Genomic DNA, 19,935 nt, shown 5'->3' with positions numbered 1-19,935 from the left:
CTGGCTTTGCCAATGTACATGCCTGCTATTTCACCTACATTTCTGCCTTCCACTGTGTGTTCAGCCTATCACCCATGCACTCATTCAAGTTGTTGACAGCGATGAACAAACACTGCCTACAGCTTACCACAACAAATGGCTCTCCAGTTGGACATACATCTATTAATCACCACTCCAACCACTCACTAGCTAGGTGAGAGTCTACTTGACTACAATGGTACTTTTCAACATTTCTCTAGTTTATCTATAAGAAGATTCCAAATTTCTGCTAAAATAGTTATAAATACTTTATTAAGACTGTAAACATGATGACCAAAATGCCCTAGCAGCCACCCGATCCAAGGATGGGGACCCAAGTCATCCTGCCTTTCTAGCTCTGAATCAGCACGTGTGGCTCCTGGTGGCCATTACTTCTGTTTTGCAAGATTACAAGCCTTGGGCTGGAAAGGTGTCTCAGCACCTGCTGTCCAAGCCTAAAGACCTAAGTTCAAATTTCCAGCACCCATTATAAAAAAAAAACCTGAGCATTGCTTGATGCATACTTGTAACCCCACTGTTCAAGGGATGAGGGCAGCGGCACAAGGGTGAGGGTGACACAGAGAAGACCCACTGGGGTTTACTGGCCCAACCTGGCTCCAAGTTTGGTGATAAACCCTATCTCTGCAGATGACAGAGAGTGACAAAGGACACCTCTGATTTCCATGTATACACAGAGACATATACATGAGCATGCACCTCCCTCCAACACACACAACTGAAGCTCTTTAGTTGCTAAGTGGCCAGTTGTAAAGGCAAGAGCTGAAGAGAGCCTATGAATACAGGCTGATTGCTGAGAGAGAGTTCATGAAAGAAGGTTAAGTTTTATGAGAGAGTTCATAGACAAAGAGGTGGTAGTGGACTGGATACGGATGAGGCAGACAGCAAGCCATAAGGCCTGACCCAAGGATGAGCAGAGACTAATAAAAAGGAAGTCCATTCTGCTAGGCTGCCTCCTTGATCAGAAAGGTCAGCCACAGTTGGGGCTCAGTCTGGATCCTCACAGTAAACATAATAAAACGCACTAGATAAAGCAAGAGTGCAAAGTGACCCTTATGTAAAAGAGAGCTGTCAGAACAGGCAATCCAGTTTCACTAAGGAGCTCTGATGACAAATCCACGCTAGGAGTATGGGCTATGGGCAATTTTGCAAAGAACTACTGGGTAACATTTTCCTATTTCTCTTCCAGAAAAATGCAGAAGTAATTATGGACTCATAGCCAGTGTAGCAAATCAGTTAAATTAAACCTGTATTTCATCTAACTCATATAGGATATGAATAACATAACTAACTTTTCTAATTTCATACTCTAGTACTCTCAAGTAAACAAAAGGGGAAAAAGAGTAAAGTTTCCCCTACAAATAGAAGCTGTCACTTCCTGGGATGTGCACTTCTCAGCTCATGCATCCTAAATGCATGTGGAGATATTATATGCACTTTCTATTTAGCAATTTAATTATATCTTTGCATTCAAAGAGTGGCAATGGTTTGCAGTAATAATCAGGTGAAAGCATTCTAACATTAATATGCTGGAATCCGATGTGTTAATTTGATGCAACTTTGCCTTGACAATATGTGATTAATTTGTTCTCAGGCTAGCCCTGTTCCCAGCTCTGACAGTTTAAAATGCTGGGTTTCTTTATCCATATCGCTATTTGACACGCCTTAGCCCACTGCTTTCCTAAGACCACTGTTAATTTGTAATGAACTTGCTTTTCAGGGGGGTGCCTTCATTTTTAATTCTGTCAGTGTCACCTCCTTGAGGAAAATTACAAGTTTCCATAGGTGTGATTACTGCCAAGTGCTGTTGATAAGAGGTTTGAGAAAACAGGGCTTTATAAAGAAGACTGTATTTAATCTGCTGAAGCAGATTTATTGCCTCCAGACAGATAAATATAATACAAAGTTCTCTTACTTAAAAGTCATCCCCAAGTTCTCCCTCACCTCCTCCTCCTCCAAAACAAAAATGCAGTTTCATTTCTAGGACTCAATAATGAGTCACTCAGGGAAAAGAGGTAAGCCTGTAATAAATTTAGAACAACGGTGATTCTTGCCATCAAATTAAACTTGCAAGGGAGTTTTAGAAAACATGTGAATACACTTCTCACAAGGTAGGAAGAAGAAAAACCCCACAGAAACCATTATGATCTCACCTCTTTTCTAACTAGGCAAATGCACATTATACAGAGTCACCCACCCATTTTCTTTGGGTAGACTGAGTACTGACTGGTGAAGTTACGTCTGGTTTACATTTCTCCCTACGATGTGATCCTGATACTGCCTGACACAAGAAGATAAGGAGTCAAAGCCTGGAAAGTCACAACATTTAATGGTGTGGTGTCTGGCAGCTGGTGATTCCTGCGAACGTTCATGAGTACTGTTCTCTATTGTACCTTTGCGGTGGCCTGGGCAGTAGGCCTTACTCACCTCACTGTCTCCAGGTGAGAAAAAAAAAAAAGAGAGAGCCTTCCAGTGAATTTATCTGAATGTTTATTAGCAAAAAAACCCCAGAACATAGGGATGGAATCTACATCTTTTGATGGAGAGTCCTCTGCTGTTCACGATCACAACCTCTACATGAACTGTCACCCTTTCTCTGACCAAATGCCTCAATATCTGACCCATCCCCCTTGGCCTACATCTTATTCTTCTTCCACAAATCTCCAGCAATACCACCTACTACTGCCACCAAGTCAGGTAGTCATGAGTCTGTTAATTCTACCCTCAGGTTTACCAAATGTTCTTAAATGTCTATTTACAGTAAAACTTGGAAACTTAAGAGCAGCCCCACTTACCTCAAACATCACTAGGCACATGCCCCTTGTCGAAAGGTGACAATTCAATCAACCACTGAGGTAGGTCCCTTGTGCCCCACCTTTTTCTCTCTACACTCCCCAACTGCTGCTCAGTGAGAAGTCAGTCAAACCCCACATGCTCAGCTAGCTAGCTCTTTAGCACTGCTGATCAAGATCATGCTGCCGCAGGCTGGAGAGATGGCTCAGCGGTTAAGAGCACTGACTGCTCTTCCAGAGGGTCTGAGTTCAATTCCCAGCAACCACATGGTGGCTCACAACCATCTGTAATGAAATCTGATGCCTTCTTCTGGTGTGTCTGAATAAGCTACAATGTACTTATATATATAATAAATAAGTAAACCTTAAAAAATTCATGTTGTTGCTTGCTAACTCAGACACTCCTTGGTTTTGCCTACCCCACAGACTACACAGAAAGCAGCCCTGTCTGCAAAAGAAGTATCTAAACGTTGTAACATCTGCTTGAAGAAATGTAATCTTACTGCCATTAGCATTATGTATGAACTAGAAAAATTCACAGGTGAAAAAACAATCTGAAATTCAAACTCCTCTCTATGCTCAATGGCACAAAGACAACTTTGCATCTATTGCTAAGAAAAGCATGTGAGGTTCCGACTTCAAGCTGTAGCTTTATACAAAATATTCTCGGTTCTTTACTATAGACCTCATATACATGACTCAGTGAAAAGTCAGTGGATCCAGCTCAGCTTGACACATGTCTGACATCCTAGCATCAGCTATGGCTTCTATGGTAGGAAGAGCTGCTACTTTGAGATGCCTTCCCCTATAGAACATGCGCTTGCAGGCAGAGGCCACATAGGAGCTACAGCCAAGTCTCTCTTCTCTAATTTCTGAAAGAAGGAACCAAGAGAACGGCTGCTTGACAACAGGGCAGGAGACAAGCTCTGAGAACACCACAGCTCTGGGCCAGGCACAGGCTGAAATACCATTCCTTCATCCCGTGCCACACCCAACAGAGAGGGATGTGTGAAAGAACAAAACTGAGGGACAGAAAGAAACCAAACTCTGTGAGTCTGAGGCCATCCTAGACTACATAGTAAGTTCCAGGACTGCCAACGCTACATATAGCTGCCTGTCTCAAAACAAACAAGCAAAACAACAACAAAAAGAGGGGACTGGAAAGGTGTATGTGTGTGTTTGCATGTACTTGCGTGTGCGTGTGTGTGCGCGCGTGCGTGCAAGTGCGTGTGAGGGCATGTGTTTAGTGGGGAGGCTGTGGAGATTCTGGCCACTATGACACAGGACACACTAAATAAGAGAGGGAAAGAGGCAGAGAGGTCAATATAGAAGTTGCTACTGTAACATAAGTGGGTGTGGAAAGTCCTAACACAGGGCAAGAGTGACTGACAGTGAGTCTGGCAGATGATGTGGTGAACACATGCTGCAGGGCAGAGTGACAAAGGAAAGCACATTCTAGGAACAATCCTTCTGTGGATGTTACTGACTTCATACAAGGACCCTATTTGACACAGAAGCCACACCTGAGTGTTTTTCTGCTTTTTCTACAAGCTCCAAGTCATGTTTAAACACAGGTCTGTAAAGCGCCCTCATCTTTCAAGTACAAGTTACTCCCTCTCACGTCTCTCAACGACTCAGCGGAGGAAGCAGATATGTGCCCTTTAATGCTGCAGGACATAAAACATATGTCCTGAGCAGAAAGCAGTACTCTGTCCCTAAGCACCTCATTGTCTCCTAAATGGCTCTAGCTACAAATACTCCATCGGCAAAAGGACTTTATGAAAACCTCAGGGCAGAAGGAACCATTACTACCTTTGTGGCTTAGCCCCTTGGGTAAAGTGGGAGCCACTTACAAACTGGCTGAGAATTAACCTCACAATAACAAGTGGAAGCCCTCTGGGAGCCTGCCATAAGTAAAACAGAGGATAGGAACACTCCAAGGGCTACAGTGCAAGGATTCAAATGCTGACTCCTTCCTAACCACATGACCTCAGGCAAGCCTCAGTTTCCTCTCCTGTCACGAAGATTATCACAGTACCACCTCTCATAGGGCTACGGTGAGTACCAGGCACACCTGGACATCAGTGTGTGCTCCCTCACTTCTGTGAATCAGGTGAATTTCCCACTGTCCCCTCCCAATTCCTACCAAGCCCTGTGCTGAGTACCCTGTGATAGTGAAGAAAAGGAGAGGGACAAAGAAATGGACAGATCTGTAACCTGAGAAGGTGAGTGCAGGCACAGGCACTGTGGAGTCAAGGAAGAAGCCACAGCTAGGCGACTAGAGGAAATGTTACTGGAGAAGCCACATCTGAGTTGGCTATTGAAGAAAAGTAAGTTTACATGGCAACAGGCATGCCACAGGGGCTCTAACATAAACCCTCTTGGGGGAACCTCAGTTGGACAGCTGCAGTCACTGAAGAACTAAATCATTATTAGCCAGTATCTCCTCGTCCTTGAAGCTGGGCTTGGGGCTCAGGGACATGTCCATCTAAGACCCTGGCTTAGCTCAGCTCCTTTCTCTGAACTTACAGATCCTTCTGTCTCTGTTTACTGAGCCAGATTCTGAGCTGGGCCCTTGAGGACAGGGAGCACCCTCTTACCAGTGTACCCTTGGGACCTCTCACTCTGCTGGAAACCAGACAAACAATAAACATCTGATGAATGAACACCTGCCCTGTCTATATTAGTATGTTTTTAAAAGGAACCTATATGGGTACAGATTTTCAAATAGTCCTATGATGTCTGAAAAATATAATTTTAATAATAGATCACACCTCATGTTACCATATGGTTTTAGCTTTTTAAAAGGATATGATGATGCATTCAAAATCACATAGAAAGCTAGGTTGAGGTCAGCTTGAGCCACAAAGGAAGAAAAAGAAAAGTTAGTGACAATAACTAATAAAACCCAGGGCTTTGATCATGTGTGGTAGAAATTAAGATGCCTTTAGTTTCACTGGGAGGCAGAGGCAGCTGTATATCTCTGAGTGCAAGGCCAGCTTGGTCTATATAAGTCCCAGGTCAGCCTGGGATACCCAGTGGGACCCTGTCTCAAAAAAATAAAATAAAGTAAAACCCAGGGCTTATGAATCAAGTACTTTTCTAGAGCTGACCTAGAAAGGCCAAGTCTCATGTTGTAAGTCAGAAAAACTAGAGACTCTTACACCCCAACATTTGGTATATTTGACAAGAAAATAATATTAATTGAAACAGTATTTTTCCTTTTCTAATTAATTTGTCTTTTTCTTTGTTTTGGACAGGGTTTCTCTATGTAGACTTGTCTGTCCTGGAACTCTCTGTGTAGACCAGGCTGACCAAGTGTTAGAACTAACAGCAGAGACACTATATCCAGCTTTAAAAAGATTTCTCTTAAGACACGTAGTTCTTCTTAAAACATTATAAACTCCAAACATCACAGAATCTGGGTGCAAAGCTGTACCACAGCAGGTATGATTGTGGAAAAAACTGCTTAATTCATTTCCCCCAGAGCTGGTCACTATCAACATGGGGTGAGAATGTCTAAGATCACAGAACTATGTGATCACACAGCAGACACTGTTATCCTGTGTAATTCCTAAAAGCAGGGCCTCCTTTCCCCATCTCCAGTGACCAGTCTGTGCTCTGGATACAGCAGATACTTAACATCTGTTGACTTTATCATGGAGGGTGGTATTCAAACAAGTACTCGATGGTTTTTCTTAATCTGTAAAAAAAAATTAATCGGATAGTTCACACTGTCAGTAGTAGACACGCACATGCAGAAGGGATGAAGTAGTTTTTATTTTCATTGTACATCTGTGTGTGAATTTGTGCACATGAATGCAGTGCCCTCAGAGGCCATAGTAGGTGGAAGATTCCCTTAAGCTGGAGATATACAGGTTGTTGTGAGCTGTTCCACGGTTGCTCAGAATGGAGCCCGGGTCCTACGCGACCATCTCTCTAGCCTTACAACAGTTCTTAATATATTTCACAGGTTGGTGTGGTGGTGCATGCCTTTAATCACAGAGATCTGGGCCAGCCTAGTCTATATGACAAGCCAGGGCTACACAGAGAAGTCCTAACTCAAAAAACAAAGAAATGCATTTCACTATTTGAAAACTCAGCCTCATCTGTCTTAAAAAAGCCTACCAAGTTTCTCTAAATAAGGTAGGTAATTGTTTTCTTCTCAAAACTTTACATTTTAGCATCTCTGTTTCTTTGTCATCATCACAATTAAAAGAGAAATGCAATCACTTTGAAAGAGAAATCAAAACACCAACTGCTGAATCAACAAAAACGTGGTACTCTGTATTCTGTGCGCATACCCACATGGGTATGTTTACACACTTGATGAGAATATACACAATTCTCATAAACTGCTTTTACATATGTTACAAAAGTCTGTCATTGCCAAGCAGTAACATGGGCATGATTATTTTTTATAAGTTAATGCTTGTTAAATAGAGACTAATGCTCAGTACTCTAGTGCTGGGCATTTAGCTTGTTCTCCGGGATTTCCATCATGGAAATAATGAAATCTGATCGTTTTGAAGAGTTTTCTGATTAGTATCTTACTTTAGATGTATATTTTCTCAGTCACAGGGTATGTGTGTATGGATACGTGTATGTGTTTGCATGTATATGTACATAATATATGTATGTGTGTGTGTGTGTGTGTGCATGCATAGTGACATCATTAGCTCCTAATATATATCATGATATTCATCAAAACTTCCCCAGTTTGGCTTTATGAACATGCAAAAGAAATTCTCTGCCATTTGCTAGTTTTAGCTCACCTTGAAATTTCTGACTGAACTGATAAATAAATGCAGAAGAACACTGTCTTTTAAGACAATCAGGTGGACAGTCAGGAAAAACCAATTCTTAAATTTATGAAGCTGGGCTCATGATGCCATTTTTAACCCCAGCACTCAAGAGGCAGTGAGTTCCTGGCCAGCTTAGGCTATCTAGATCAACTCTATATCAAAAAACAAAAACCAGCAGCAAAAGAAATAAGCCTTAATTCAATCAAAGCTCCAATTAAAACCTGACATACTCAGGAAGAGGCTGGCCTTCCCATAAGAGGTGAAAAGGGGATGGGGATCACACAGATCAGAAAGCCACAGATCTTCATAGGGGTGTCCTTAGAAGGAAGGATGTCAGGAGGACAGAAGGGTTTACTAATCACCTTAGAACCTCCTAAGGCAAGTGTCTAATGTATGAACTACCAAAAAGGCTCAAGACAACCTTCATTAACCCATTTACCTTAATTATTTTCATTAAAGATGGGTACATAATAAGGGTCTAGAATTACAACTGTGAGCATCTCATCTATCCTAGTAGTAAGAGTCCTTGAAAAATATGAAACACAATATTCCATATTAGCACAATTTTACCCCAAAATGGCAAAATTAATTTTGTAATACAATTGTCCCTTTGCAATCACTGTTAACATTAAGAGACTAGATGAAGAATTACTAGCAGCATTAATGTGGTATTGAAGTCACACCTACACATCCTGTTCCATAGAAAATGGTTCTTAATTTTCAAGTTGTTCTGCTTTATTAAAGCTCATTACCATTTCTCTTTTAATAAGTGCTCTTTAAAGTCATTACCTGCAGTGAAGTTAAAGGCAGAGCTATTAAAAGGTTACTTTAATGTGAATAATGGCCTCCCGATATACTCAAGTTAATTACTATTGGAAACTGGTTTTATTTTAATTTAATGCTGAACGCTTAATGAAGGATCTGCCGGGGTAGCAAAACTGACAAAAATTATTCATGGTCAACAGACCTATTCTTGCTGTCTCATTTAAAGAGATAATATCCGTTTCTAGTTCTACATAACTGCATTTCAAGATCAAAATTACATCTTAACATTTTTCTCTGTATACCTAATTGAATATGAAAAATGTGTTTTTTTAAATATTCAACAGCATGTTAAGACACAGCACAATCATCAGTCATAATGTGGCAGATCTTCAGACATGCAGAAGGTGGAGAGAAATCTCAAAATCACCATGAGGAGAGAACAAGACAAACAGAAATTCATTCTCCGTCCTTTGTGCTCATATACATAGAGAGGCTATTACAAAGGGAAAGAAGAGGGAGGCGGCTAGAATGGAGCTGAGTAGAAAGGGAGCTGAACCAAAAGGAAGCCAGTACAGCCTCTGATCAGACAGAGGAAGGAAATCAGGCTGGGCTTTGCAGGAAAAGCTGCAGGTGCAGATCCCATCCCTGCTTACAAAAGAATAGGACAGCACCCTTCTCTTCTGCCACCCTCAAGTCAAACAGTGTTTCCCTCTCAGAATCTGAGTGATGGAGGCTCAGTGAAAGTACAGAGCAGAGCTTGCTTTTAAAAACAGGCAGGGAGCAGTGGCCAATGTGACCGAGCTTCCTTCCCCAATTTCACCTAAGAAGACATCCATAGCATTCCAATGTTAGAAGAATCTGCTCATGGGAGAAGTTGTCAGCACCCCTTACTATCCTTATTATCTTATTTATCCTGTAAGTAGACTGAGCTTGGAACATAAACACTGGCAGGCAGTGTTCTCATCACATAAATTATTCTGAGAGAACCCTGACAAAGTTGATTCTAATGTCTTCAGAAACAACATCCTATACATACTTATTTGTGTACGTGCAGTACTGGGATTAAATCTAGGGTCTTCTACACGGTAAACAAGCATTTTTTTTCCTTCTGAAGCAAGGTCTCATCTATGGCCATACCACCCAGAATGTACTAGATCTCACCTGAAATAAGGTTGTACTAAGTCCAGACAGGCTTTCAACTTGCTCTATAACCAAAGTATACCTTGAGCTCCTCCTACCTCAGCCTGCACCCCAGGCAGGCAGAAGCAGCATCATGATAGCTATCATATCAACTAAGACTGAACTCTTAACATCTTCTATCGGGCTGGAGAGATGGCTCAGTGGTTAAGAGCACTGACTGCTCTTCCAAAGGTCCTGAGTTCAAATTCCAGCAACCACATGGTGGCTCACAACCATCTGTAATGAGATCTGATGCTCTCTTCTGGGGTGTCTGAAGACAGCTACTGTGTACTTACATATAATAATAAATTAATTTAAAAAACTTCTATCAACACAGAGGTCCTCTATTTTAAAAATGTATACATGATTAATATTAAAGAACTGTTTATCCTGTGACAAGGCCCCTGGAAAGTAAAAAAAAAATCCCAGTGATTTTAGTCCGATAAATTCCTGTGGATAAGCAGGGTGTGGTGGTTCACGCGCTAAGGCAAAGAGAAGCAGATCTCTGAGATCTTGTCTACACAGCAAGGACCTGAACAGCTGGAGGCTACACAGAGAAACCCTGTCTTGAACAAACAAAACAATTCCTGTTGACAGAGTAATATTAAAATTGGCCAGGCACAGTCCCACAAGAATGCCATCTCAGAGGAAAGGCAGATCCTTAGTTTAAGGCCAGCCTGTTTCAGAAAGAGAAAATAAGAGGCCACAGCTTTCTGAACTCCTTCTGCTGTGCTCCAGGCTCCTGATCATCAGTGCCAATAGCAGATAGAAGTACGAGGAGTAAGAAGATGACACAGGCCAATTTGTAGAACCGAGCACAAAACAGAAACTCGGGGAATGCAGCTACAGTGGTACAAATAAAGCTTCCTTTAAATGGGGCTTAACCACCTCTCTTAATTGGGCTGCTTTATAGGAACTGTGCTTCCAAACCAAAACAGCTTTATATCAAAATACTTGTCTTAATGCCATGTATTTAATACATCCTGGGCGGGGAGGGGGGGTTATTATGGCCAAGGAAATAGGGAAAAGAACAAAAAATGCCCTTGCAAGTTACTGTTTTGATGCTGTAATTAGGAAGGGAAAATGAAAGTCAGCGAAAGCATGGTTTTAGGAAAGTGGTTATTAGATTTTCTTCTTTCCACTGTGGAAAGTCCTTCCTGTTGAAAAAGGCAGTGAAATTTTATCACAGCTATTGCTATTCATAAATCTTATATCTATTTTAATTCAATCTGGTCCTAGCCTCAGAGTCGCTGCAGCACAATTTGATTACTATAGCCATACTTTTTAACTGCTGTCAGGAAAGACAGCGCCTTACACAAACATCTGCAGAGCACACGCCTGCACGCTCCAGCACCAGCCTCAAATCACGCACTGGTGATGAATCTTTATCTGACACTAATACTTTTTAACTTCATACAGACAATTAAAATGAATTGTAGCTAAATGTACATATAACAAATCAATTTAATCTTTGGTTGCATAGTAGCATATTTTGCAAATTCCCTAAAGTTTCTTTCTTGTATGTATCTCTGTCTAGGTGTTAAACTTCAGCATAAGAGAAGGGAGAAGAGACTTGAATATAACACAGCTCTTGCCTCAAAGCAGGCCTCAAAGAGCAACTACACCTGAAATTGATCACCACCATTCCCAATTTTCACATTTATGTGGAGAATGCCATTCTGAGCTTCATTACAAGAGTCAACAAAACAGAGCCTCTACTTTCTAGGAATTCTACAACAAAAATTCTGAAAACCAAGGATAAGAGGTTAGACAGAGCAGAGCCACCTGTACCTGCCATTCACCATTGCTGTCCTCACACCCCCAGAATCTTCCATATCAATCTCTACTACATGGCTCATCATGTGACGTTACAGCTTGATGTTCATGGGATTATTCCTCTCTCAATCTGATGCATCTCAAGTCACAATCCAACCCTCAGGATCCCCAGCAATGAGGGTAATCTTGATGTTTTGTAAAAGGCTGGTTTCTAGGCTGGGGTGTGGCACAGTGGTTGAGCACTGAATGGGGGCTGGAGGAGGTTCTTCCACTCTTCAATCACTGGTTCCATTAACTCCCAGTTCCTTCAAGGAGTTAGCTACAACTTATCTACAAAGCAAGTATGCAATGTTTAAGAAGAACCAATCCAGAGTGGATGTTTAGCAGCCATTGGCTAAAATGGACAGGTAGGAGGTCAGAGAGTAAGGGTGAGTCCACTCTGCACACAAGGAAGAGCAATGTGAAGAGCACACAGTGAAGTCTATATTGAAACATTCCCCACACCCACCCCTGGTCTTCATGTTCCTTTTTACCTTAGAGGGTACCGAGACTTTCAAGAGACAATAACTTAATTCAACCACAAAACTGATAATAAGACCTAAATTGCTCTATCGGTATCTAGTTTATTGGCAAAGAAAAAACTTGATTTTAAATTTTAAAAATCTTCAAGTATAAACCTTTTTTGCTCTTCATAACGATGAAGAAAAGAATACAGCAAAGACAGCTATGGCACTGGGCCTGAAGAAGAGGAAGTTCTTTCCAACTCTGTTACCTACTAGTGGGGTGCCCTTTCTCAGCCTTTGTCCTCATCTGTAAAACGAGGTGACAAACCCTGGGCCACACGACATACAGCATGCATGCGTACACACCAAGATTTCATTTACAACTCTCTACATGCCACTAGTGTCCATTACCATGGAACTACAGATATGAAAAAAACAAAAAACAAAAAATAAAAAAACAGCACTCACAGGTGAGAAATGCCATGTGAAGAGACCAGAGAAAGATTGGCACAGTCACAGCTCACACACAGGAAGAGACTCCATATCCATGTCTCTATCAACACGTGGTCTTCTGGCTCTACTTTTGTTAACATGAATAGCATTAAGAAAAAAAATTAGGAAAGTGGAAAGTGATGTGATGATATTATAATCTCAAAAAATAAAAAACAATTTAATGAATGACAATTAATCAGAGTAGAGTAGTACATACCTAATCAGCACTAATTAATGTATGTGTAGAAGATGATGAGGATGAAGCATCACCTGAGCGAAGTTCAAGACCAGCTGGACCACCAGGACAAAAGCAATGACTGAGATCTCCAGATTCTTCTCTGGCTGGAGACCTCAACATCAGTATGCTCACACAAGGAACTTAAGTAATTCGGGGCCTAGAGCTTTGAGAATCAAAAATATCTACTGCAATTCATGATGTGCAAGGTGAGGTCAAAAATGCCACCATCAGCTGCCAGCACTAGTAAGGACTGTTTCTTAGGCTTTCCCTGGCACCTCAGAGCCAGACTTCCTCTTCTAACCCGGTGTAATAAAGGAGAAGACAGTGCTTGAATAGCAACCTCATTAGACCAGAAACATAGCTGCACTTGACTTCTTAGTTGGCTACCATCTAAGAATTACTATCAACTTATTTTCTTAAGTGATACTGCTCCAATTCCCTACATATCAACCACCAAGTCTAACCATTTTTATATACTAGATATCACTTGTATACATCTCCAGTTCCATCATCAATTAAGCCCATTATCCCCTGCCCATTCATCTCTCACCAGGGTAAAACTCTCTCACTTGGTCCTTGCATACTCTATTGAGCAGACTCCCAGTGATCGTTGGGATACACAAAACTGAAGGGCTGTGGTAAAAGCTCGGTGGCACAACACTTCCTTGGTATGTGAGTCTAACAAACAACCCTCCCCCTCAACACACACACACACACACACACACACACACACACACAAATCGGCTTCCCTCGAGGCTCCATCTGAACTCATTCAAGGCTCTGAGTACTTCTAGGTTGAAGAGAACACTTTTCCCAGACATTCACTGCCTGCCTTAGCAGCTTCATTTGCTGCCTCAACCTTTGGTTCGGATTATACAGCCTTTTTTCTTCCAGTTCCTCAGACCCTCCTCACTGGTGGCTGTGCTGTCATTCAAGTGAGATAGATTTCCCACATCTATTTCCTGCCCCCAAGGAAAGAAGCCACACACATCAGAAGTCAGGTCTATGTCCTCACTACCATCCAGACTCAAGCACTGCTATATACTCAGACCTCTACACAGAAAGTAAATGAATGTAAGGAAACAGGCCATGACCTGGCACTTTACTAAAGGCATACATCCTCTTCATTGAATCCTCACAATAATTTACCATTAACTTTCTTTTATGATCATAAACAAAAGCATAGGGGCTCATGCCTGTACACCTAGCACTCGAGAGGCTGAGGTATGAGCATAATAAAGGGAAAATATCTCATTGAAAGAAGACTAATGAGTTGGGTAGTGTTGGTGCATGCCTTTAATCCCAGCACTCGGAAGGCAGAGGCAGGAGGATCTCTGAGTTCAAGGCCAGCTTGGTCTACAGAGTAAGCTCCAGGACAGACAGGACTACACAGAGAAACCCTGTCTTGAAAAACCAAAAAGGAAAAAACAAACAAACAAACAAACAAAAAACAATAACTAATGAAGCTGATCAGTCTATCAGTACACTATTAAATGGGAAAAATAGTGAGGAGCTGATGCCGTTTAGTAATGGACTAACAAACTCTGGACCATGAAAAGGAAAGCTGGACAATACAATCATGGAAACAAGTCACCAAGTGAATAACTTCTGATATGTTTTAAAAAAAAAAAGTATGTAAAGACAGATATGGTGGTGCATGCCTTTAGTCCCAACACTTGGTAGGTAGAATCAGGTAGATTCTCTTCGAATTCAAAGCCAGTCTGGTCTACGTGAGTTCTAGACACTCCAGAGTTAGTTCCAGGACAGCCAAGGAGAGAGACCATGCCTCAAAAAAAATAAACAGATGGATAGATGGATGGACAGACAGACAGACAGATATAGAGTGTGCAGAATAAAGTTGACAAAAGAATGAGACATCTCCTAAAAATGCCCTAAGTCACCCTGTGCGTGTCTCTTATTGGGAACTTATTGTTGACCTCAGGAGGCTCCTTATTAAAATAGGGATGGAGTGTGTCTGAGAAGAGGGTAACAATGCAGCCACCTTCATTTTTAGCTTCTCTTATTTCCCTTGGGTAGGAGAGGAAGGGTGGACAGGTCACTTCAGCAGATGAAAGAAAAGGAAGGACAAAGGGCTCTTAAAATTCAAAGCCACTACTGGAGAGAAAGACAGCCAACATTAAAAACCCAAACTATCACGATTTTAGAAAATATTCTGAAGCTAAAGTAACTTAATACATTAGAAAGGCTCATTCTCATAATAATAGCAAAATTCCCAACTTCAGAGGAGGAACCCTTTATCCTATGGCTGCTTTTGTTTTTAATATTTATTTTTATTTGATGTATATAGCTGTGCACCCCTGAAACTGGAGTTACAAACAGTTGCAAGCTGTTACTAAGTACTAAGAATGGACCCTGGGTCCTCAGATCTTCTGCAAGAGCAGCCAGTGCTCCTAATCACTAACCGTTAAGCCACCTGTCCAGCCCAGCTGTTTATCTAAAACCTGGTTTCAATTCATTGACCTTTTCTAAGTGCATATCATTTCTTTGTGATGTCATTCTTTTCTGTAAAAGTTTCAAGTGACTTTCTTTGAAGAGAGCTATTAAATGCCAATGATTATAGGAAACATTTGTTCATAATTACCCAGACATCCACTAGAACAATGCTGAAACAAGAGCAGCATGCAAAAATGTATTTAAGGACTATCATCCCAAAATGCTGCTAAAAGCTATTAACCAGTATGTGTTAATTGCCACGGCATTCATATTAATTTTCACTTCAGGCTCGACATTGTGGAATATTTCCCCTGATACATTTTAAACAAAGTTTAATTTAAGGAACTGCTTCTATCAACACTTATGAAAATTAACAGCCAAGCAATTAGCAGTCGTGAATTATCCCCTCCCCCATGCCCTGCAGTTTCCCCGTTAAAACAGTTTCTAACAGAGAAGTGGCTACTTTCTAACAAGTTAACACAATCACAGTCACAGCTGTTGGTGGGAACCAGCCCTCTTTTGCTTTTTCAAGCCTTTGTCAGGGCAAATAATGCCCCCTCACATTTAGGGAACAGTATTTAGTTATGTCACAGTAGGTAGAATACCTAATGTTTTATTACAACTGCCAAGCAATTACTAATGCACAACTATCCTTCCAACTGATATTTAGTAGCCATTACCTTCCATATAAATCAGGAAGGAAGGAGGGAAGGAAGGAAGGAAGGCAGGCAGGCAGGAAGGAAGGAAGGAAGGAAGGAAGGAAGGAAGGAAGGAAGGAAGGAAGGAAGGGAGGAAGGAAGGAAGGGAGGAAATAAGGAAATAAATAAATAAATAGTTGTCTTGTTCTTCCTGTACAAAGCACCATCAGAATGGTGCCTCTGCCTCCTGAGTGCTAGGATTAAAGGAGTGTGCCACCACACCTGGCTTAGATCCACTTCTCTAAACAAAGTTGGGGCCAAGAATGTAGCTTAGCATGTGTGTGTAAGAAACCCTAGGTTCACCCTCTAACAACTCGATGCAGCATGACACAGCTTCTCCAGGACACTAACCTAGTGCCTCCCCCAGAGCCCACCCTCATCACCATCAAGCATCTCCGAGCACAGCTCACATTCCCACAGTGAAATCAGAACTGGAGCACAGTTTCTGACCTCAACGTACAGCAGAGGTTGTATTTTATGAAGGAGGTTTCACAGAGGTTGCCTCTAACAGTGGCCAAGGCTCAGTGGCAGTGCCTCTCCACCACTCAGTAGGCCCAGAGTCTACCCTCAGAAAACACCACTCCTCCCATTCCTACACACCCACCAACAAACAAAAATAGAATTTATTCATGCAGATGCTAAGTTGGATTGTGTCTCAGCAGACCAAGCGTCCCCTACAGCTCCTTGCAGTCTGCCTTGAACCTTTCTGAAATGCTCAGTAAATAGACTTAATCTACAGATCCAAACCAAGTCACAGACACCATCATCTATTTGCCAAAGACATAATATAAACATAAGCTTGGCATGTCCCTCCCTCCAAACTGTCAAAAATAGTAACTAAGTACAGACCTTTATGCTCTAAAAATACATTAGCCTCAAAATATTTTTTGTAAATTATTAGCTAACTACAGGAACCAAAATTATTTGGAAATACTGTCATTTGGGGAAAATGTTAAGAGATTAGAGTCACTAAAACCAGCAACTCAAGTCTGCAGCTACTAGACACTAGACAAGCTTGCTTAGCTACCATAAGAATCTAGCTCCACCGGAAACAAATCCTTTCTTCAAAGCCAACCCAGCAGCATCCTGAGGACGAACTACACTGCCACTAGTCTCTTGAGGAAATACATAATTAAGTAGTTTTTTAGCATATTTAATTAGACCCCAAACTCTTCCTGTCCCCTTCTCTCCCCGATTATGTACCATTTGCCCAGGAGACCTAAGCTTCCCAGTTAATTATGTAAATAAGGCAGGCACTATTCCCAAAGAGAACATCATGAATATTTGTAAAAAGAAAACAAAACACTGCATATGTTTTAGTGGCTTTAAAAATTCTTTGCAAATACATTTACATTTATATACAAGTAATAATACAAGACATTTATTTATTGACATATTCATATACAATATTAAATATAAGAAAAACCCTTATATTTAAGGCAAAAACATGCAGTCCCAATAACAAAATGATGAATCGTTAAGACAGAATACTCATTTCATTTCTTAAATATGAGCTGAATAAAAATAAAATAATTTTAAGTTACAACAGTAACAAAAATGTAGTACCGAACGTCAGCTGATTTATGGGAAGAATCAATCTGGAAATGATTAAAGCTGACTTGTACAGAAAGGCTTTATTATCCTGGGGTCGACACGATCTCAACTCTGGAGGCAGCCATGGCGCTGTTAGCACGAGTACAATCCCATTATTATGTAATCACGAAATGCTAATTTGATCTTTTTGAGGTGTTATTTGAATAGTCATTTTAATTTCTAGGTTACAAAAAGGCTTGACTCAAGTATAATTCTCTATTAATCATTGAGATGCCATTGACTATCATATTGATGCCTTTCACAGAGATAAAGACTGATTTAATATGTACAGTACAATATCCTTCAAATATTAGCCACTTTCATTACATATCTGCCAAATGCATCAATATTAAATAATAGATGAGAACAAGGGTTTAATTGTATTTTAGCACTGTAATATATGGGGTAATAATAAAATAGCAGGCATTGTTAGATAGACTTATCGATATATAAATCCTTCTTAATCAATGCACACTCTCTACGGACTACCCAAAGGCCCACGATGACAAAGCCTAGGGTAACTTAAACATAAACACACATCTAACAAACACTTCCAACGTGACTAAGGGAATGACGTCTCCCTGGACTCCAGAAGCCTGAACCACGCAGTGCTCACAACTCTGACAAATCCAAACCTGGTTAACGGGAAGTGGAAAATCCTAGAATGCATTATTTTTGTAACATGTGAACTAGATGGTTGGCGTGGAATCACACATTATTCATTCTATCTATTCGTCATCATCAAACAATGAAACTGTATCAGCTATGGGAGGTCTTCTGTCCCAACTCAGAAGAGCTTCTCGCTCATCTAAATGCTTCCTAGGCAGTGCTGTGGAGATACTCCAGGACCTTGGGGAACCTCCCCTCCTCTTCCTACTTTCCACATTCGTGGGTAGCATTGATCGACTAAATAGAAGCTCAGAGCAGTGCTCTTGGGTGTTTTCTGGAGGAGGTCTGGAGCACCTGAGGGCCTGTATGTTACTTATGCGCTTTGTTTCTGGTTCCTGTTCTCCACCCTCAGAAAGCAACAACAGCCTTACTGCTGATGGCCATATGCTGACTCCTACCTAAGGAAGAAGCTAAGATGTTTCCAGAGAAAAAGATCTCTTTGCTCAAAGATATTAACTGACAGAATTAGCAAGTGAGGAAGAAAAATGCAAGCATGAGCAAAGCACTGCGATTTATTAATTGCAATGGTGTTGAAATGAGATAAATCACATACAACCCCTTCAGGCAGCAAGCTATCACTCAGCACCCCACACCACTGCCAGGCAGCAAACACAGAGGCAATAAATTAAAAAATCAACTATCTCCTAAAAAGGGCCTTGCTCAACTCAGAACTGAGGCTCAGAACATCACCAGGCACCTGAAACAGTGGCTAGTTTTCTAGAAGGAAAATAAATATACTTTAATTTTATAACACCAAACTATTACTACATATGAGAGAGAAAAACAAAAGTCACCATCACTGGCAGTATCCAACAAGATCCCCCAACAGTGAAAGACCAAACACAATGGCCTAGAATCCATAGGAAAGACCTTACAGTTCCTGCAATTGTAGACAGTGGACAGGACAATGCAAACACCTCCAGACCTACTTCAGAGGATTTCCCAACACAGCTCATCATCAGTCTACCCAGCCTATGCAGAGACGTGTGTGTGTGTGTGTGTGTGTGTGTGTGTGTGTGTGTGTGTGTGTGTGTCTGTGTCTGTGTGTGTGTGAGAGGGGGGAGGGGAGAGAAGGAAAGAGGCATTTTGTATTTGTTTTTTGTTTGTTTTTTTGAGACAGGGTTTTTCTGTGTAGCCCTGGCTATCCTGGAACTCACTCTGTAGACCAGGCTGGCCTCAAACTCAGAAATCCGCCTGCCTCTGCCTCCCAAGTGCTGGGATTAAAGGTGTGCGCCACCACGCCCGGCTTTGTATTTGGTTTTGAAAACAAGTGCTTGTGATATAGCTCAGGAGAGAGAGACAGAGACAGAGACAGACACCAAGAGAGAGACCGAGAGAGAGACGAAGACCTTTTGTATTTAGTTTTAGAGACAAGTGCTTGCTATGTAGCTCAGACCAGCTTCCAACTGCTTTGGTGTGCTGAGTGTTAGAACTCCAGGTATGTACCATCACATTCAGCTTAATATATATGTATGTATGTATGTGTGTGTGTGTGTGTGTGTGTGTGTGTGTGTATGTATATATGTGTGTGTGTGTGTATATATATATTTACATGTGTGCAAAATATGCATCTTGGAAAATTAAAGCAGTCCTGAACTCTAAGTACAGAGAAGCAAAGATTGAGGGAGTGGGTCAGACTTACATATTAACCCTCCTAAATACTACTCTGGAAACAATGAGTCCACACTCTTATCTTTTACATCTACGGTCTTAAAAATGTGGTGCTCTTGAGTTCGAGGCCAGCCTGGTCTACAGAGTGAGTTCCAGGACAGCCAGGGCTACACAGAGAAACCCTGTCTGGAAAAACCAAAAAAAAAAAAAAGTGTTGCTCTATAACACCGAGGCCGTCTTGAAACCTAAATATAATAATAATAATAATAATAATAATAATAATAATAATAATAATAATAATAATGCCAACAACTCCCTCAGTCT

At 41.2% G+C, this 19,935-nt stretch overlaps 1 protein-coding gene across 30 annotated transcripts in view; it reads right to left on the bottom strand.

Moving 5' to 3' along the window:
- Nucleotides 1–19,935, bottom strand: part of Mapkap1 (mitogen-activated protein kinase associated protein 1) — a 218,188-nt gene that overhangs the window by 160,583 nt on the left and 37,670 nt on the right. The gene's annotated exons all lie outside the window — the stretch shown is intronic.

This window comes from Mus musculus, chromosome 2, assembly GCF_000001635.26.
Source record: "Mus musculus strain C57BL/6J chromosome 2, GRCm38.p6 C57BL/6J".
Lineage (NCBI taxonomy): Eukaryota > Metazoa > Chordata > Mammalia > Rodentia > Muridae > Mus > Mus musculus.
The sequence above is the reverse complement of the archived record's forward strand: the minus strand, read 5'-3'. Positions and strand labels throughout refer to the sequence as shown.